The sequence below is a fragment of the Hyperolius riggenbachi genome, chromosome 5 (genome assembly GCF_040937935.1).
Source record: "Hyperolius riggenbachi isolate aHypRig1 chromosome 5, aHypRig1.pri, whole genome shotgun sequence".
NCBI classification, from domain to species: Eukaryota; Metazoa; Chordata; class Amphibia; order Anura; family Hyperoliidae; genus Hyperolius; species Hyperolius riggenbachi.
This window is the reverse complement of record NC_090650.1, coordinates 272,190,974-272,213,268: the sequence shown is the minus strand read 5'-3', so window position 1 is coordinate 272,213,268 and position 22,295 is coordinate 272,190,974. Positions and strand designations below refer to the sequence as shown.

At 40.1% G+C, this 22,295-nt stretch overlaps 1 protein-coding gene across 6 annotated transcripts in view; it reads left to right on the top strand.

Annotated features, from left to right (window-relative positions):
• The window catches only part of ATXN1 (ataxin 1), a 439,823-nt gene that overhangs the window by 226,312 nt on the left and 191,216 nt on the right, over positions 1–22,295 (top strand). For all 6 annotated transcript variants that reach the window (XM_068236936.1, XM_068236933.1, XM_068236934.1 and 3 more), the window contains one exon: positions 12,593–12,663. The gene's annotated coding sequence lies outside the window, so the exon portion shown is untranslated. The remainder of the gene's footprint in view (positions 1–12,592; positions 12,664–22,295) is intronic.

Sequence of the window (22,295 nt, the reverse complement as noted above, 5' to 3'; positions counted from 1 at the left end):
TGGAACTGCCGCTGCTACCGCCGCACCACCCCCTCCCCCCGCATACATTACCTGTTCCGGCCGGCGCAAGCCCCCGCTGTCACCGCTGCTTCTTCTCCGTTCCGGGCTCCAGACCGTTCCTGCAGCTACTGAACTTCCTGTCCAGGGGAAGTTTAAACAGTAGAGGGCGCTCTACTGTTTAAACTTCCTGCCGGGACAGGAAGTTCTGTGTAGCTGCAGCCCTGGAGCTCAGCGCGGAGAAGAAGCAGCGGTGACGGCGGGGACTGGCGCCGGCCGGAACAGGTAATGTATACTCGCTGTATTGCGTCGGTCGCCGGGCATTCGAATCCCAGTATCGACGCACTCCCGACCCGCCGGCGATCGAGAAAAATCTTCCGCACGGACCAATCGACGGATGGAAATCGATCGTTCTGTGTATGGGCCCCTTTAGTTTTGAAGCAAGATGGCCCGCTCTGATATGCACTACAAGTGAAAGTAGCCTGTACTGTGCTCCACACACTACCAGGAGTGTCATCGCTAATAAAGGAAGAGATACCTGGGAGTGTGTACAATCTCGTGGGAGGATTGTGATGATACTTTTATCGGTGATTGCAAAGAGGAAGTAGTAACACTTCATCCTCTCTTGTTGGTGTTAACATTATTCCTCATTTTCCCCAGGCTGCTTATTTGTACAATACTGTATATCCAGCACCATTCTTCTTGTCTTACAAATGTTATCAGGCATGAACTTGCTTGCAACCAGCCTGAAACTAGCAGCCGACCATGGGTTTCACACTGACATATGACACATATGTGTCCCTGCGTCCCATGTCTGTGTGTCAGTGCTTTTGCGCTACTGCGCATGTCCTATACTGACAAAGCCGTTGGGACAGGACGCAGGGCCAGGAGACGACCTGAGGGGGCGTGTGTGTGTGTGCGCGCGGCGGTCGGGTGCACGTGGTGACAGACCTAGAGCCCATTTTTAAAGGGGCTTAAGTCACTAGTGTTTATTATAACAAGATTATACTGCATATGTATTTTAACTGAAAGCTTTTCACTAAGCACTGTTATGTAACAACTGGTTAGTTAAAATGCATCCGTTTTTCAACATACAGGACCATATGCAATTCACTTTTTCACCTGAGTTTTCTCCTAGGTGATAATTTTAAACTTGTCAATAAAATGCCTTTTAAGCCACCAGAAAGCTCAAAAATGCTCAAAATAATTTTGTTAGTACTTTGTTGCCAACTTTTTGGTACTTTTTTAGTTGAAAAGTGCTGGAAAGTTATATTAAATCGAAGATGAAAAATTATCTCCTAGGAGAAATCTCAGGTGAAAAAGTGAATTGCATATGGCCCACAGTGTGAAAGATTTCTTGTCATGTCTAGTAACAGAATAAGTGATATTTCATCATGTAGTTGTGCCTTGGGAATTCTGTTATGCTCCTTCTGTCATCATCCAGCTACCTGTGTCTTTATATTTAGCAACACCTCTGATTGTAGTCGAGCATGCAAAACACTGTTTTACACCCAGTGATCAATGGATTGCTGAAAGATCTGTGAACAAATGTGTATTGGTTTCTATGGAGGAGGGTAGGGGGGGGGGGGGGAGAGAGGCAAGAGACATGCATGCCACATCCACTCTATCCCATAGTGGAACAGTAGTGATTAGATGGTTATGTTAATGCCAATATGGCTGATCAGTTACTCCCCCAAGCAGGGACGGATCTAGACCAAGTTGCGCCTGGGGCAAGGTCAGGTTTTGGCACCTAAACTGCCATTCCCCATCCAAATTTTGCCGCCTTTTTAAGAATTGAACAAACTGCGCCTTGGGCAAGAGACCCGCTTGCCCCCCCCCCCCCCTCCCCCTAGATCCGTCCCTGTCCCCAAGCAGACCTGGAGACAGAACGTTGTACAGTCTGTAAAAATAGCTGCTCATTTCTCAACCTTAATTTCATACTGCATAATAATCATCAAATACCTGTTCATAGCTTTAGGCATATATAATATAGGCTTGTGTTTTGAACTATGAACTATTAACATTCAGTGGTGTAGCAATAGGGGTTGCAGAGGTAGCGACCGCATCGGGGCCCTTGGTTCTGAGGTGCCCTCCCTCAAGCACAATATTGGCACTCTATTGGCCCTGTGCTGTTAATAATCACTTTTATAGATGCTTTAAATAGTAGTAATCATTAACAAACTGTTTCCCATCCCCTTCTTTCTCCTCTGACACTGTGGAAATCCTTGGCAAGTTTTGGTGTGCCGGATCAATTGTTATGTATAAAGTGCTTGGGGGGCCCCATGTAAAACTTGCACCGGCGACCATAGCTCCTTAGCTATGACACTGCTAACATTATTATTATTTATTGGGTCTATAAAGCACCAGCATATTACGCAGCCCAGGATGTATGTATTACTTCAGTTAGCTACTGATATGGCTGAAATACCAGTGACCTTTATCTCCATGTGATGAGAAAGCATGTTTCTGGATCAGTCATGCCTAATGACAGCTCGTGACCAGCAATATATACTGATGTCACAGCACAGCGGGCATGATGACCTCTTCACAGAATGATCATAACCTACAATGATGAATATATAAGTCTACCCAGAAGATGGATACCTTCTTTCAGAAAGAATTGCAACATATGTTTAGTTGTATGCCATCTGTGTTTTTTTTTTTTTTGCATTAATGACAAAAGTAACATGTTCTCATTAAGCCAGAGTGCACATAGACACAGGGTGTAACACATGTTGGGCCTTTGCCTTGCTACTTGAAGACATTCCATCATTTAAATTGGTGACTTGGAGTGGGCATAATACATGAAAAAGGACCTTAATATTTAATCATTCTGTTATGTGTCCATTTTAAAAGTGACATTTTGTGTAGGGTTGACTGGAAGTAAAGTCAGGATACCAATTTGCTGACATTTCTGGGTAGGGATATCCCCCGCCCATGCCGTACTTCTTCCAGCGGTATACAGTGTGATAGGAATGTGTGTATTTTGTACAATCATATGATCTGTTAAAGCTTTGAAGAGTAAACCAGGAAGATATCACAGTATATCAATGCGTTGCTCACAGTACTGTCTTGTTCAGTATTTTGTGTATATAGAATGGTAGTCAGTAGCTTAGCACTCTTGCCTTTTAGCTCATTTGGGTTCTCGTCATGACTGGTTTGACTTCCTAAGTATTTTTTCTTATGCTTTAAACTTAAAAAGAACACTGATTGAAAACCTGAAATCAGGGATGTGGAGTCAGCGCAAAAACCATCCAACTCCGACTCCTCAGTTTATGAAACCATCCCACTCCAGATACCCAAAATTGCTCTGACTCCTCAACTCCCGACTCCACATCCCTTGCAGGGCTATAAAGTGGGTACAAAAATCATCCGCCTCTAACTATGACTCCTCAGTTTATGAAACCACCTACTCCTACTCCAGGTACCCAAAATTGCTTTAACTCCTCAACTCCGTCTCTAAACTCACAACCCTGCTGAAAATTCCCATTTTGTTTATATATAATTGTTAAAGTGAATATTTGCACTTAGCAAGTAAAAACTGGTTCTCTTTAGGCTACTGGGGACGAGTTTCCTTGGCATTAGAGGTATGTTTCCATTTACAGATTTACTTGACAACCTGAGTGAAACTTATAAGTTCACCTATGTTTATATAAATACAATATATTGACTGTCTTTACTACAGTCGTTGTGTTTCTACTTGGAGGAGGTAAGTCCACCACTACCTCCTCTATTTACCAAGAATTTAGTTTTTAAGCTCATTTAGCTTCCTTTTATCCTCTTAGCGCCTCTGTTCTCCTGCATAATATTGAGTCCACCCTGGGTGGAGGGTTGAACCCCTTTTTCTCATCTACAGAGAGCGACTTCTTTTTCCTGAGTGGGGTCAGGAAAATCTCCCCACCTGCCTTTACAGTAGTGCCTAATGGTAACCCTGGTTTGTGAGTATTAATATTTACTCTATCTAGTAACCATTTACACTATTGGGGCTCTTGGTGTTCCTTGTTTTTATGTTTATATCAGATCTTTAATTTCCATATACTTTTACAAACATTTATTACATACATAGAATGTATACATAGGAAAAGATCAGGGCAGGAGACAAAAGGCAACACGAGTAGTCAAACATCCCAGTACAGTAGCTCATTAGAAAACTTGTGTGTTCTTTTTCTCTTCTCATGAGAATACAGAGGCTGGATGATAAACGGTTTCCTGTATTGTTATCTCTTCTATATGTGGTATGTAATTAGGAAGTGGGATGCAGCTTGTCCTATAAAATTAGCTGCTTGTGCATTTGTTAAAGAGGTTTGTGGTTAATGCTTTAGTATCCATGGTTTAAGCTCAAACATGGAAGATGTGTGTCTATTAAAGTAATAGGGAAGATACAGAGACATAACTAAAGACTGTTTGTACTCGCAACCAAAATCTGACTCTTGAAAGCAAGAGAACCATAGGGCTGTGGAAACCTTTACATGCTAGAACTTTCTTATGCTGGGCATACATGGTGCGTTTTTACGGCTCGATTATGCCGCCGGATCGACTCCCGCGCATCCCCGCTCGTCCCCGGATCGATTCCCGCTCGTCCCCGCGGGCGCTTCTCTTATCTTCTGCTCGTTATTCCCATTGCGGTATCGAGCGCAGAATCGATCCGGCGGGTGATCGGACATGTCGGAAATTATTAATCGAGCCATCTAATGGCTCAATTCAGCCGCAGAAACGCACCATGTATGCCCAGCATTACACTTCGAAGCTGCTTACATTCACAGCCTTGAGCCTCTAAACCAGGCTTTCTCAACCAGGGTTCCCTGGAACCCCAGGGTTCCTTGAGTACTCTGCAGGAGTTCCTTGGCATTTTTCCCCATCGTGGGTATTGGGGGAAGTATGATAGAAAGTACACTATAATAGGGGGTACTGAAATAAGAAATACCAAAAAGTATTTGCAGGGTTCCTCCAGGGGGAAAAGGTTGAGAAAGGCTGCTCTAAACACACCCAATAATCTGGACAGTGGCAATCCCCCAAGATTGAAAACTGATTTTAGAAGCAATTTTAGGTATGGTTTCTACCAATGTAATTACTTTCTATTGTTTTGACAAAACCTACAGTGGGATATCAACCACCTTAGCTGACAATCAGGCGTGTGTATGGCACCCGATGCTGCTTTAGCTCTGGCATACTTCAATGAATGTGTCATTGAGCAAAAACAATAAAACAGTTTAAACTTAAAAATTAGATTTAAACATAAAACTGTGGAATATCTTAAAAAGTCATTTTTGGTGAAGGAAGATAGATACAATCATTTACTTCATTAGTTTATTTTTGCCTCAGGTGTCCTTTAAAAAGCAAACACGACAATGGCAGCGAACTGGTAAGGTAGACAAAAGATCCATTTCCTTGTAAAAAAAAATATAAACAATTCTAATAAACACAAGGCTGTGGTATTGGGGTCAGAAGCAGCTATGGCACTTAGGATCAGCAAAATGTGCCAACTCTGACTTCCAATAAATTAAATTTGCGATGAAAAAATACAGCAAGTTAAAATGTCCTGTTTCACAGAAAATAATCATAATAAAGTACCTCTCAGCTGTAAGAATAAGGCCCATTGTGTAGCGGTCTCACTAGTGAAGCCCTGCTGAGCTATTATACAACCTGTCCATCACACATAATTGTAATCTGGATCAGAGTGCAGTGCAGTACAAGTTGTGTTTTCATTTTACTGGACTTTTATAAACTTTAGGAAGTTAATTTGAGTGTAAACACATGTACCGTAATTATTTTCAGGTCTCAGTTCAGTTCTATACGGGTTTAAAATCCACTTGGTTAATAAAATAAATTAATTTGATATATTAAATTTCGGCCTAATAATTTAATCAGGACTATGCAATACTGCTATATTGTACTTAAACATTTCCTGCAGACCTGTTGTAAGCAGAGCTGTTTTTCATTGCTTTAATACTTGGTTCAGATATTACCGGTATATGAAAAATTAGTTATGGAGAAAGATTCCCCTCATATCCCAAGGTGTCCTAGGGGCCTGCCTATAGCCCAATGGGTGTTCAGGGGGCCAGTTTGCACTCTCCACAAATGCTATTTTCCAAGGCAATCAGATAACTGAATCCTCTGGAGTTTTTCACTCTCCCATCTGTCTCTCCTATACCGACAGAGCTGCCCTATTACTGGTGTTACTAACTTTTACTTTATAGCCTATTGATAAAGAACATACATAAACCTGTAGAGCTCTTTTCCGCTGCCAATTGCAATCGCAATCACGATTCAATTCTGATTGCAATTTGTAGCTTTCTCTAAATGCAATTTCATGTGCGTTGTGGCGTGATTTTTCATACCAACAGTATGATTGCAATCTCACAATATAGGCAAATCTTACGGAAATGCTCTGTGCTTGCAGTGTGGTTTCTATATGATCCCATAGACTACTACCTTAGCCCAATTGTAGGAAGACTGCAGTACACAGCATGATTGTGCTTAGGTAAAAATCACATTGCGCACAATTGCTGCCGTGGAAAAAGGATCACTAGCATTACAGAGAAAATCATGTTACTCCTGCAATTTCCACAACATTGCAAAATCGCATCTGATCAGATTTTCAGATCGGAACACTGCCAGTAGAAAAGGGCTCTTACTGTTTTTTTTACGTCTGAACTTTTGGAACTCCCAAAGCTTTTATCCTCAATACAAATTAGTAACAACAGGCTAAAAGTCAATCTTTATCCTGAAACTATGCTAAAGCAACATCAATAAGCTATTTCATTCCTCTGTTGGATAGAAATCAGTCATTTATGTCTAGAAGTCTATGCACTGCAGAGCAATTTACTTCTAATCCATAGTAGTACTTGTATTGGTGATAGAAGTCTGTAAAGTTTCGAATTTTTATAAAATATGGAACTGGTGGTACCGTGGACAGGAAAAGAGGGACAGGTTGGGTAGCTAAAATGTTTTATTGTTGCTGTCTCTGTAACACTTGGAGTGATTTCCAGATTTAACAATTTCCGGTCTAGACAGGAAGTGATGGAAATCTTCAGATGAGGACAGCAATACAAATTTAGAAGAGGTTTTAACCCCTTTCCAAACTATCCTCAACTAATGGCTCATACACACGCTCAACAAAAGTCTTTTAAATGTATGATTATCAAACAACTTGAAGTAAAGTTGGACTACTTTTGTCAAGATGGCAAGGCGTTATCACTGATAAGACGCAGCTCAAATCAATCCAACTGCCTCTTATCAGTGATAACGCCTTGTCGGCTTGACAAAAGTTGTCCAACTTTACTTTAAAAAAGTTGTCCAACTTTTTCAAGTTGTTTGATAATCGTGCATTTAAAAGACTTTTGTTCAGCGTGTGTATGTGGCTTTAAAACATTTTTCCTGCAATTTTCACTTTAGATAGATAGATGGATAGACATGATAGCTTTCATTTTTTCAAGGCAAATTAAGTTCTGTATTACGTGTTTCTGGAAGCATATTTCATACGATATCTCATCCAGTGTTAACACAATATTTGCACACAGAAATGGGTAATTACAATACCAAAATATTACTTTTTTCTTTTTTTTTGCCTGAATCCAACGTGATTCACCAGCCTGTCACATGCACTAGTATTTACAAATACTACATGTGCATATTTCTGTATATAAATAATGGTGTTGCAAAGGAAGGGACTGTGCAAATGTGATACATATTCTTTACAAATTAGTCAAATGTCTACCAGGTTTGGACTTCTGGAAACATGAAAAGGTTTTCAAGAGGATTCACTGGACGTAAGTAAAGTACTCCGTTCCAGAGATGGAGAATCTATTTGTGAGGTATCTTTCAGTGGAAATATCAGTTCCTCATTACATGTTACCAAACCATTGTTTTATCTAAGAACAGTAAATCCAGATGGAGTTTTTGAGAAGGGATGAATTTGTAGGTAAAAATGTTGGCATAATATATTTTTGGTGTCTGAAAAGGAATTGGGTATCATATTTTTGTCTAGGGTGTTCTCATTGTTTTGTGAGAAGCCAGTTGTTGCCTTTAGGGATTGTTGGTGTCTTAGTATATACTGTATGTGTTATATGTGTGGCTTGAAAGGCATATTTTAGAATTGTTGCCTTGGTGGAGATATTATACTTGCTTCATAGGAGTGGCACAGCTGCTACCTTGACTAAAGAAAGGAGAGTGTGATAATTACTGCAGGAGAAGCAAGGAGAATGTTATAATTGCTGCTTGTTGCATAGGCGTGATATATTTTCTGATTGAGAAAGATGTGTTGTAATTGTAGGCATAATAGGGTAAGTTACAATTGCTGCTAGAGGATGAGCATGTTATAATAGTGGCCTTTAGGGCTGATGTGTTGCTTTTTTTTTTTTATTTCTGTCCTTATTGATGGATGGGAATTTAGGTGGCAAGACTTCTGTGCCTCTAGTCTCCTGATATATAAGTCTGTGTACTTCTGTACTGCTAATTTAGTTCATAACTGGGTAATTTCTCTTCTGGGTAATTTGCAGACAATGATCTAATCACTGTCTAAAAAAGCATAATCCACAATTCTTATGTTATTAGGAAATCATAAAAACTGGTAGATTAGTAACGTCTCCTGGGGTCTAATGCAATCCCAGAAGACAAAACATGTTGCATGTGAGTCTTTTATCTCAGGTATTATACAATAACGAAGAAAAGCAATTCAATTGTCAATTTAGCTCTCCCGATGTCTGTGCAAATTTGACCTTGTCTGGTATGTTAAACAAAATAACATAATTAATAAAATCGCTTTTTTTTATAATATTAATTATTAAAAATCTTTCCTCTCCCTGATTTACTTTCTGAAAATTTTCACAAACGAAAACATCTATAGTATTGTCAGGTGATCTCTGCAGCGTATTTGCTTACTTAGTTCTAAAGCCAGTAGATAAGATCTCTGCTTTTACAGAATGCTCGGGGGGGGGGGGGGGATTCCACATAATAAACAGCCTAGGCTGAGCCTCAGTGGGAGGGCAGGGCTATATACAGCAATTTATAGCTATAGGTAGTGTTTCTGATGCTGAAACCAGGATATTTAATGTAAATATCCTGAATAATAGAACATGCAGGGAATAGAACATCTGGGTGTCAAGAAAAATAAAACAAGTATTTAGTGTGTCTGTGGGTGCTGCATTGGGAAAGTAAAGTCCCCTCAATATATACGGTAGTTAAGTCTACCTGTTTCCCCTTTCCTGACCGCCTAACACCAATCGGTGGTGGGAGGGTGACGCCCCCCGGACCGCTTAACGCCAATAGGCATCAAGTCCTTGAGGCATAGTTTAGCAGGGAACCCGTGCACACATGGGTGATTGTTCCCTGCAGAGACACGGAGCGGACCTCCATGATGATCCTGCCAGCCCGTGTTCACAGCTGGCAAGCTGTTGGGGAGAAAACCTCTAAAAAACACCTGTTTGTACCCGCTGTACAGCTCTGTGTTCTAGTGTAGCGCTGTACAGGATACACATAGCTGTCCCTCTGAGTGGAAGGTAAGGGAAGAGGGAGTGGGGTGATCAGAGACCACCAAAAGAAAGCCCTGTTAGGGACAAGAAAAGGAGGTAAGATTCCTTTGGGTGCTAAGTTGTATGGCCGTGCAACGAGCTGTTAAAAATGCTGAATTTGAAAAATCGCCTGATCACTAGAGGGGTGTAAACCTGTGGTCCAAAAGCGGTTAAGCATTTTTATTTTTCATTATATACAGAAAGTTCCCCAGGGTTCAAGAGCCTTGGGGAACTTTAGTAAAAGTTAGTGGTAGCCGCAAACACCTTGTATAAGAATCATTGTGGTTATCTATTATCCTTCATTACACTGCAGTTTTGTCTTTTTTAATTCAACAATATAAGTCATCATTACATGAAAGGTAAAGTAGGCTTAAGCTTTATTGCAAGAAGCATCTTTTCATACACCATTTACATTTGTCTCTTGTTCGGAACAGTTTGTGTCAAGTCAGCAATTTGGTTCCATAATGATTGAAGTACATTCAGCTCTGCATTATCAAATGTAGAATTTAAAGAGAATAGCAACTTCACATTTATAATAATGGCACAATAACTGCAAAGCCTGACAGTTCTAAGGTGGGAGTTTGATTATAGCAGTTAGACTGATTTACAAAGCGTTATATAGCATTTAGTAGACAAATTTCATGGCAAGTATATTTGTTTACAAAACTGCCTCTGCAATGCCAAATCATAAAACTCTCTTGTATGTTAAAGAACAGTGTATAGTCATACTGTAAGCAAATATTTTTTTTTTTTTTCTTTTTTTTTTTTTACAGATTTGGCCTTGTTTGATCTCATTTGTTATTTAAATAAAGCTCTGTTTATTTTGACATTTAACAAAATACGTAAGCAAGCTCCATGCACATTTTAAGCAGTATCCCTGAGTCAGGCTTAGGGTGCAAAAAAGCAGCCAGGAGCAGTAACCCTGAGCCTGACTTGTGGTAGCCACTGTAAGCTCTCTGCAGAGTGCAGCGGGCGTTTTAACTCCCCTCCCCCGGGATCCAGACTCTGGCGATGTGATTTTTGCCTGATTTTAACATCTAAAAGCATGCTAAAAAATTGCACCGCTTTTAGACCCAAAAATGTGAAAAAAATCAAATCGCCATGGAGGTTAAAAGGAACAGATACATGGCTGAAGATGCAGAATTATGCAAATTAATTGGCTCATGATATATTGTGCAAATTTGTTAACCAAGTAGAGCCACTAATGAATATCTGGCATAAAGTAGTTAAGTTTAGTATTAGTCAATATGATAGAGTAATCATTTCTTGTTCTATGGGTACCAATTTTGGAGAACTCTCTATTTGAATTCAATCAGCTGAACTGGTAGAGCTGACATTCCTCTTTAATTCCTGACCTGAGGCAAAGCTACGTAAGTTAGCACAAAAGTATGTCCATGCTGGATCCACATCCCTCTCTGTTTTGTCCATTCCTCTCATTTTTCCCTGTGGCCCCCATAATTACTCCTTTAAAACACTGATTCTTGGCTACAGTCAAATTTTCAGATAGGAAGAGGCAGGCTTGCTGTGGTGTTCCCTCCTATCAACCTCCCATTCCTTCCTCTTCCTCTATCCTCACTCCATTCACTGGCCTTAAGAGGAAGTAATGGGGGGTTGATAGGAGGGAACACCGCAGCAAGCCTGCCTCTTGCTGTCTGAAAAATGTGATTCTAGCCAAAATGACTGGGTCATGGGGTACAGGGAGAGGAACTGATGACACACAGAGGTATGCGAATCAACATACCTCTATGCTCATCTTAGTTGGCTTTGCCTTAGGGCAAGTATCTTTAAGTGGGGAGCAAAATATGAGGTAAAATTCATGTTATAAAGGGGTTATCCCTTTTCATTGATTCTTTATAGAACAATAAAGAATTTCTAAACTGCTATAGCCAGTGTACTATCGTTGGGAATTGTAATGGAAAAGGAAAACAATGGGATTGGGTTTGGGAGGGGTGACTAATGTGTGTTGGTTTGTAGTCCATATGTTGCGAGAGCTTTTCTAGGAAAAGTCAGGCTTTACCATTCCATCACTGCCCAATGATAGGTGTCTATAGACTGGATTGGATGCCTCCAGGTCAAAGAGCAAAGGTTTTATCAATGTCAGTAGATTTAAATGCTATCCAATTAGCCCATACTATAATTAGCATTTGGATCCTGTCCTGTTTCATGTTTAGAATTTTTTACAGCAAAAAAGATTAACCCTCTGCACACTCATGCAAATGCTATCTGTACGGGTAATAGTGGTCCCTGGGTGGTTGGTCTGCAGTGAGTGTTTGCATGAGAGTGTACAAAGGGTTAACAGTTTTTGCTGTTTGGCCACACCCACCTTTAGTACCTCCATTTTACCTTGTCCACACTTGAGGAGACAAGCCTGGATACTGTGGCCCATATGCAATTAACTTTTTCTCTGGAGTTATCTTCTAGGAGATAATTTTCATCTGCTCTATAAAATAACTTTGAAGCATTTTACATTTGTGAGAGTAACCAAAAGTTGGTGAAACAGCGCTATCAAAATTATTCTGAGTATTTTCTTGCTTGATGGTGGTTGCAAAGACATTTTATGGCAAGGTGTGAAAATATCACCTAGGAGAAAACTAAGGAGAAAAAGTAAATTGCATATGGGCCTGTGCCTTTTATTGTAGCTGTGTGGCCAGGATTTATAACAGCTCATAGATAAAGGCTGTGCGGTTAAACCAGTCTTTGATCTTGGGTGACATTCATATTAATTTTCAATAATATTCTCTTGATCAGTGTTTGGTGTGTGTTTATGTCTGTTGTAAATAATGTACCGATTTTAAAATGATAAAATATTATCTGTTTAATCTGTAAGAGATGTGCATGTGACAGCATCATTTTTCCTAAGTAAATAAACATGCAAAATAATGTAGGCTCATTTGTTTAACTTCTAATTATCTAATCTAGTTTTAGGATATAAATGCATCAAATCAAATCCATATTTGTATAAAAAAAAATAAATACAATTTAGAAAGTTTTACAAACTGTATGCATTGAATGTACTGGCTCTTGAACTGAGAACATGTAAACCTGTATACAAACAGAAATTAACTGCTTATATATATTTTTTACAGTCTGGTGAAAACGGTGGTAGACAGGCCTCATAAACGACACATACACAGTGATGCCAAGAATATTGAGACTGGTAAGTCCTAGCATGTCCCACATGCACTGTATGCTTAAAGCCATCCTATTGAACAGTTTTATGCTACATATGCTATTTTAAGTTGACAGAAAACAGAATAATAATCCTATGCAATTAGGTTTCCATTTTTAAACCCAGCCCTTTCTCCCCTTCTCTGCTCAGCAGCAGAACAGAGAAAGCTGCTGTCCGTTATTACACGTAAAGAAACCAAAATATTAAGAAAAAGCACATTGAAGGCTCATACCCACTAGCTGCCTTTTCTAAGCGCTAGTGATTTGAAAAAGCTCTTGCTAATGCAATGCTATGGGGGATTTTTATAAAATCAAATCGCTCAAGTGGGATCACACCCATAGCATTACATTAGCAAGAGCTTTTCAAATCACAACTGCTCAGTAACAACCTGCTAGTGTGTTCCAGGCCCGAGTCTGTCTTTATAAAGCTTCAACAGACAAGATTGTCAAACGTGAGGCAAAATTTAGTCTTTGAGGCCAAAAGCTAATGTTCTGGAAAGGTTTGCATAACAGATATTTTTATTGCTTTTAAAACTAGTGTAGCTATATTCAAATATAGTAGACCTTGGCAGGAGTGCAGGCACTAGACACGTGCATTGTAGACTACCGTATGTGGCTGTGTTCTGATCTATTGGTACACGGGACTAAAGAACACTATTCTGTGGAGCATGTACCAGTATTCCATTTCCTGCATACTGTGGTGTGTGTATAGTCAGTGTGCTGGGGCAGCTTTTGGCACTGTGGGTAATTCAAATTGAATCTTTTTTTTCTCATGCAGTGTGATTTATTGTTTATTTTGAATAATATGCAGTAAATTTATATGTGCTCCATATAGTTTGGATTATTAAAGAAAGAAGTATAAATTGGTAAATAAATATTAGGTAATTTTCTTATGGCTTACTAGCTTGTGAAAAAATAGCTGGTAGGTAATTGTGTGTGTGTCTGTAAGACTTGGTTCACACTACAATGCAAAATGGACTTTTTTTTTGTCCGTTTTGCCAGTTCAGAAACTTAGATGTCAGCGGACCCCTTGTTGTTAATAGAATCTGTTCACATGTAACACATCGCAAAGTTCCGACCTGCACTATGGATAACTGGAGCAGTTAGGGCACTGCCCGATCTGGCTGGTGGTTGGGGATTCGGTTCATGCATGATTTGAGCCTGTGTGTGTACATGTTAATGTGCATGTCACTGTGTGTGTGCGCGCATGTCAGTGTGTGTGTGTGTGTGTGTGTGTGTGTGTGTGTGTGTGTGTGTGTGTGTGTGTGTGTGTGTGTGTGTGTGTGTGTGTGTGTGTGTGCTTCCTTACATTTTCCACAATTAGAGCTCTCAGTTTGTCAGGAAAGAAAATTATTTAGATCTACATATATATATTAGAAATAGAAAAGGTGTTATTAGCACAGAAACGCTATTGTTGCTCTAGCAGTTAAAGGTGACTTTCACTTACACACAGTCCATGCATTACATTTTGCATGAGCATATAAAACACTGCCACTCCACATTGCTTCAAACATAAACTGGAAGTGTTTGCTGCCAGTCTGCACATCAGTGCAGGTGTTGAAATGAGTAATAAAAGATCCTACCCGGTGCAAATAATTACACCTGCAGCAGGGTGGGAGTTCCTGGACTCTTATGGCAACAGTGCTTCACAGCAGACAAAGTGTTGTTGTCTAGGTTGCAAATAAGAGAATCTAGCTTACTGTCTGTTTTGGAAATTCTTAGCTGGCTGAGGATTAAAGTCAAAATTATCATTTGGAATGACATTAAACTGCAAAAGTTCTATGTCTATAACAATCTACAGCTGAACTCCAGGCAACGGTTACAGCCACAGCTAGATGCAATATGAGCCTGATTTACTAAGCTCCAGAGAGGGCAAGTGGAATGCTTCATTTTGTCTTCCTATGTGAGGGGAAAGGGGTCTCTGGCAATCACAGGCATTTACTGGCAACCACATTTCTGAGCTTGCATAAACATGTGCAGTGAGAAAAAAATTCACACTTTGGCAATATTTGACAGGTACCAATCTTTGCAAGAATGCATACAAAAAGAACCATAATTACATCATAATTCTTTGCTTACTTTTATTTTCATCCTAGAATGTAAAATACTGATTTTACCTGGTGCCAAAATTACTGCGGCACTGTTTTTAGATGTAAGCCACCTGTGTGGGGTTGATGCTCCATTCTCCAGCAGTTGCAGTGTTGCTGTGTTAATGCTGCAGGGATTTACAAGGTTCATTGTTAAGCCGAGATACCACCTTGGAGTATACATTTTGCAGTGCCTGGAAGTCTTCATTTTAGCAGTTTGGTATTGCTAGACAACAGATACTGGAACAGGCAGGATGGGAGGTCAGTGGCAGTCTTGTTAGCAGTCTTTCCTAGGGCTGTGAAGTCGGAGTCAAGGAGTAATTTTTAGGTACCTGGGCCCATATGAAATTCTTTTTTTCACCTGAGTTATCTCCTAGGTGATATTTTTTTAACTTGTCGACTAAATGCATTTTAAAGGGGAACTGCAGCCTAAACAAACATACTGTCGTTAAGTTACATTAGTTATGTTAATTAGAATAGATAGGTCAAATAATTTTTTACCCACCCTGTTTTAAAAGAACAGGCAAATGCTTGTGATTCATGGGGGCTGCCATCTTTGTCATGGGGCAGCCATCTTTTTGGTTGAAAGGAGGTGACAAGGAGCAGGAGACACAGTTCCAACTGTCCTGTGTCCTGATAAACCCCTCCCAGCTGCACACGCTAGGCTTCAAATGTCAAATTCAAAATGTAAGAAAAAAATATTTGCACCAAAACAGCAGAACGAGAGCAACAACATCAGAAATCCCATCATGCTTTGCACAGCATCAGGGGAAAAAAGCCTGGGCAGTTTTCTTCTGTGCAGCTAAAAATGAGGCTTGGATAAGAGAAACAAAGTTCTGATGCTGTGAAACTGTTAAAGAAACACTAGGCCTTTTCAGTGCTGCTGAGTCGATTTTTAGTCCATAGATTCACTTTAAGCCCCCAACAAGCAAGAAAGTACTCAAAATAATTTTGATAGTACCCTTTTACCAACTTTTTGGTACTTATTAAGTTGAAAAGTCCTGGAAAGTTATTTTAACCAGTTCACCCCCAAGGGTTTTTACCCAAACGGACCAGAGCAATTTTCACCTGTCAGTGCTCCTCCCTTTTATTCCCTAATAACTATATTACTACTTATCACGAGAAAATGATCTATACCTCATTTTTTTCGCCACCAATTAAGCTTTCTGTGGGTAGCACATTTTGCTACAATTTTTTTTTATTCTAAATGCATTTTAATGGGGAAAATACAAAAAGAATGGGAAAAAATAGTTATTTCTCAGTTTTCAGCCATTATAGTTTTAAAATTAAACATTCTCCTGTGGATAAAACCAACACATTTTATTTGCCCAGTTGTCCCGATTAATAAACCGTTTAAATTATGTCCCTATCACAATGTATGGCGACAATATATTATTTTGAAATATAGGTGTTATTTTTCTGTTTTGGTTTTTTTGTTTGTTCTGGCCATAATTACAAGCCCCTATGTAATAAAGTAAAATTAATTTTCCCTCCTAAAATATAGATTAAAAAAGCTGAGTCCCTAAGGAAACTATTTATTTATAGCTGTACAAGTGGTTTTTTTTTTGGGGGGGGGGGGGGGGGTGGAAATATAATTTATTAATTTTATTAATAGTGTGTGGATATTATGTATTTGCCTGTAATGTGCAATATACTTTTTAGCCACAAGATGGCGCTAGTGAACACTCTCCCATTAGGAAGTGATCACTTTTTTTTTCTTTTTACATTTTAACAACTGTGACAGTTTCCTGTTTTGTGAATGGATGCGGCCGCTGTTCGCGGTTGCGTCCATTCACTCCAGGCAGTGCGATTGGGTAGAGGACCCAATCACCCAGCATGGGAACCCGACAGAAACAGCGGCGCGGACACGTGCGGAGCGGCGGCGGGAACGCGCGATGTATTAAAACGTCATGTTGCCGTTAATAGGCGAAAGCATGACGTTTTAATACGTATGTTTGTCATTAAATGGTTTAGATGAAAAATTATCTCCTAGGAGAAAACTCAGGTGAAAAAGTGAATTGCATATGGCCCCTGGAGTCGGTGGTTTCATAACCTGAGGAGCCGGAGTTGGAGGCGGATGATGTCTGTACTGACTCCACAGCCCTGGTCTTTCTGCCCCTTGTGTTGTAGTAAATTAGCTGCTTACAGTATTCAGTGAAAAGTTTATATTTTAATAAACTCTGGCTGCGGGTTGTAGATGTAGCATGCAGTTTCAATCACATGACCGCTAATTCACAAACCTCTCACAGTGTAACTATAATCTGAGATGATTCTGGGGAGGGTAGCAGATTCTGACCACTTTACAGCAGATAATTTCTAAAAACTCCACAATATGCTTGGAGATCTCTGGAGATGTCTTAGTAAAACTTGGAGAAGGACTTAGGAGTACTCATCGACAACAAGTTAAATAATCGTGCTCAATGCCAAGCCGCTGCAGCTAAAAGCTAACAAAATTTTGGGATGCTTTAGAAAGGAAATAAAAACTCGAGATGCTAGCATAATATTGCCCCTGTTTAACTTTCTAGTAAGGCCATATTTGGAATATGAAATTCAGTTCTGGGCACCACATTATAGGAGAGATATTGCAGTTTTAGAGCAGGTGCAGAGCAACAAAATTGATACGTGGGATGGAAGGTCTCACTTACCAAGAAAGGTTAGATAAACTGGGTTTATTTAGTCTAAAGAAAAGACGCTTTAGAGGGGATATAGTTAACATGTATAAATACATCAGAGGGCAATATAAAAGCTTGGCAGATGAGCTTTTTGTCCCTGGGCCTTCTCAAAGAACTAGAGGACATGATCTGCGCATGGAGGAAAAACGTTTTAGCCATTTATTTAAGAAAGGGTTCTTTACAGAAAGAGGGATTAAGATGTGGAATGCATTGCCACAGGAAGTAGTTATGGCAAATTCTATACCTAGCAAAGAAATGAACAGCGCTACTTAAAAACAGATGAGTGCTTACCTGCAAAAGAGTGCAAGCCCCACTTATGGGATAAAATACACACTGAGCATACACACATGACCTGTCTACCACTTGGAGGATGTTAGTTTCCTATAACAGCTTGCATGCAACTTGTTAAGTACTTGTCCCTCCCACTGTCGAAGAAGTCTTTCCTCCATGGGAGGGGACCTAACATTAACTAAATCCTACCTATGCATATGCATAGCCTGGGCGCGCTACCAAATAAAATTGAGAATTGCGCAAAAAAGTGGGATCAGCGCTTCACCAGGCCGCCTGTGAATGGCCTCAGCTCAGAGATGCGCTGAGCCCCCCCAGAAACTACAAACGCACCTTGAACCCAAACAGAGGCTCTGCATATACACCAAAGGCAAAACTGTTAAGTGGGAGCAGCTGACCAGAAATAAATTAAAACATAGCAAAGAAATGAACAGCGCTACTTAAAAACAGATGAGTGCTTACCTGCAAAAGAGTGCAAGCCCCACTTATGGGATAAAATACACACTGAGCATACACACATGACCTGTCTACCACTTGGAGGATGTTAGTTGAAGGGACAAGTTACTTGTTAAGTACTTGTCCCTCCCACTGTCGAAGAAGTCTTTCCTCCATGTTCATTTCTTTGCTATGTTTTAATTTATTTCTGGTCAGCTGCTCCCACTTAACAGTTTTGCCTTTGGTGTATATGCAGAGCCTCTGTTTGGGTTCAAGGTGCGTTTGTAGTTTCTGGGGGGGCTCAGCGCATCTCTGAGCTGAGGTTATTCAGAGGCGGCCTGGTGATGCGCTGATCCCACTTTTTTGCGCAATTCTCAATTTTATTTGGTAGCGCGCCCAGGCTATGCATATGCATAGGTAGGATTTAGTTAGTGTTAGGTCCCCTCCCATGGAGGAAAGACTTCTTCGACAGTGGGAGGGACAAGTACTTAACAAGTTGCATGCAAGCTGTTATAGGAAACTAACATCCTCCAAGTGGTAGACAGGTCATGTGTGTATGCTCAGTGTGTATTTTATCCCATAAGTGGGGCTTGCACTCTTTTGCAGGTAAGCACTCATCTGTTTTTAAGTAGCGCTGTTCATTTCTTTGCTATGTTTTAATTTATTTCTGGTCAGCTGCTCCCACTTAACAGTTTTGCCTTTGGTGTATATGCAGAGCCTCTGTTTGGGTTCAAGGTGCGTTTGTAGTTTCTGGGGGGGCTCAGCGCATCTCTGAGCTGAGGCCATTCAGAGACGGCCTGGTGATGCGCTGATCCCACTTTTTTGCGCAATTCTTAATTTTATTTGGTAGCGCGCCCAGGCTATGCATATGCATAGGTAGGATTTAGTTAGTGTTAGGTCTCCTCCCATGGAGGAAAGACTTCTTCGACAGTCAGAGGGACAAGTACTTAACAAGTTGCATGCAAGCTGTTATAGGAAACTAACATCTTCCAAGTGGTAGACAGGTCATGTGTGTATGCTTAGTGTGTATTTTATCCCATAAGTGGGGCTTGCACTCTTTTGCAGGTAAATTCTATACCTGCATTTAAAGGGGGCTTAGATGCTTTCCTTGCGTTGAAAGACATCCATGGCTTCAATTACTAGGTAATGCCCAATGATGTTGATCCAGGGATTCAGGATTGCCATCTGGAGTCGGGGAGGAATTTTTTCCCTTTTTGGGGCTAATTGGACCATGCCTTGTAAGGATTTTTCACCTTCCTCTGGAACAACAGGGATATGTGAGGGAGCAGGCTGGTGTTGTACTTTGTTCTCTGGTTGAACTCGATGGACGTATTTTTTCAACCCAAATAACTATGTAACTATGTAAAGGGGGCTAGTGTGTAATAGCAGGAAAGGATTCTTTTTCCTTTTTTAAGATGAGCTTCTCCTACAGGCAGTGTCCTGGGCAGGTATCACACATGGGACTCTAGGATTGCACAACAAGGATGTAAGCCTCTTAGCTATTTTTTCTATGTACTTAAAGAGAATCTGTATTGTTAAAATCGCACAAAAGTAAACATACCAGTGCGTTAGGGAACATCTCCTATTACCCTCTATCACAATTTCGCCGCTCCCCGCCGCATTAAAAGTAGTCAAAAACTGTTTTAAAAAGTTTGTTTATAAACAAACAAAATGGCCACCAAAACAGGAAGTAGGTTGATGTACAGTATGTCCACACATAGAAAATACATCCATGCACAAGCAGGCTGTATACAGCCTTCCTTTTGAATCTCAAGAGATCATTTGTGTGTTTACCTTCTGTCCCCCTGGAGCTCTCATCCACTGATCGTTTCTTCCTGCAGACAGCTCTGCCCTGTCTGTAATTCCTCAGTATGTGTCAGCCCAGCTCCTTTCACAGCAGAGAGAGGATTTTTATCCAGCTCTCTTCTCTCACTGATTGGCTTATGTAAATAACACACACACACACAGGCAGTGTGCATAAAGGGGCCTGGAGAGGGGTGTGCATAACAGATCAGCACGGAAGAGTTGGCAGCCTTCCAGACACAGGGCGACAAGTCCGACAGGGGAAAGATACATTGATTTATTACAGAGACGGTGATAGTAGAAAGTGCTGCAGTAACCCAGAGCACATTCAAATAGGTTTAGGAACTTGTAGGATGGTAGAAAAAAGGATGACATTTTTGTTACAGAGTCTCTTTAAGAGTTCAGCTTTAACAATGGCAATGCTGTATAATTCTGCCACTTCTGTAAAGTCGGCTGAAATGATTGTATTTGGAATGATGTACTGAAACATTTACTCCAATTATCTTGTCTGATTATAGAGATTTCAGAATTCAGAGCACTGGTTTGTTTGGCAAATCTCATATTTTAGCAGTAATAGTCATATAGAACAACTTTATTTTTTGACACACATTATGTAATTTTGGGAAAGTTTCAGTACAATATGCCAATTTTCAAAAGTAAAACCTTGTATTACATCCACAAAGAAGGGCTGGAGCTGATCTACTGTATTATAAAGTGGATGTTGTGTAGCAAAGTAGTGCTTGTGATTCATATATGCAGAAAGCCAGCGGGAGCTACAAGACAACAAGCATTCTGGTTGTGGGCAGTCTGTATATTTCGCAACAAACAAAGCAGGACAAAGACATAGGCATTTAAGTACCAAACACTTTGACTTACTTTGTCAAAGATTGCTTGCATTCCAATAGAAATGTTCCTATTTTACTGATGCTGCCTAAATTTCAGTTTGTGTAGAGAGCAGCACACTGCGCCCTATTTCAGGCAGGCAGTCCCCAACCTTTTGTAGTGCTTTTACAAGGTGGTTGTGGGGATGCACAATAATGATCATTTTATTTTGGAGTATAAGAAGAATCACTAACTCCACTGAGTTCTAGTCCCACAAGCTTGAGCAATACCAGCCTACATTTCCGTTCAGCTGTGGAATGAAGTTCTAGTCCCACAAGCTTGAGCAATACCAGCCTACATTTCCGTTCAGCTGTGGAATGAAAGTAGGACAGGATTTTCCTAGCTGGATTGCTTTCCCTTTGCCATACTTTACATTGTGCACAGCAAGGTCAAACACTCAAATGGTGCGGCCTACTGCATAGAGATTCACAGAGAGGCTGAGTGTACTAATTATTTTTGAGAGATGGTCTGCACTCTGCAGATATGAAATCAAGGTTTTCAGAGCATTTATTTGCAATTCTATTATTTAATTTAGGTACACTTTAACAAAGGGACTTCTTTTTACATTTATAAATTGTTCAATCAATGTTTGTCCATTGTAAACTCTTACCTCACTTGGATTTACATTATTGAAATGGTGCCGGCATCATTACTGTTGGTAAGGTGAATCACTGTGAGATTTTTTTCCCCCATCTCTGTAGTGAGCAGTAACGTCAATTGATATCCCGAGTGCTCTAGGACAGAAGCCTTCTTGACATTATAGCCCAAGCTAAACATCATTGAGAAGAGTGGGTGCTACATACCAATATACAGCAATTTAAAGTAATAAGAAGCATTTCTTATACTGAAACCAGATAATAATCTAAAAATGGTTATCCTCAATCATGTTTTATGTTCTTCTATGAGTTGTTAAAGGACCACTATCACGGAAATCATAAAATGTTAAACACATGTAAAAACACATACAAATACAAAGTACATTTCTTCCAGAGGAAAATGAGATGTAATTTACTTTTCTCCTATGTTGCTGTCACTTACAGTAGGTAATAAAAATGTGACAGAACCAATAGGTTTTGGAGAAGCCCATCTCCGCCTGGGGGATTCTCAGGGTTTTCGTTACTTTCAAAAGTACTTAGTGAATAGCAGTTGCTCAGTCCAGTTACCAAAAAACTGTGTACGGTGAGCAGGGATGCTGGCCAGCATCTTACTGTAAATCCTTTTCAGGCAGTGTCTTTTTAAAGAATAAAGGCCATGCAAAGAATCCCCCATGAAGAGATGGACTAGTCCAAAACCTGTCGGTTTTGTCAGATTTCTGCAACCTACTGTAAGTGACAGCAACATAGGAGAAAAGTAATTTATGTCTCATTTTACTCTGGAAGAAACATACTTCTTATTTGTATGCGTTTACATGCATTTTAAATTTTTCACGATAGTGGTCCTTTAAAAGTGGTATT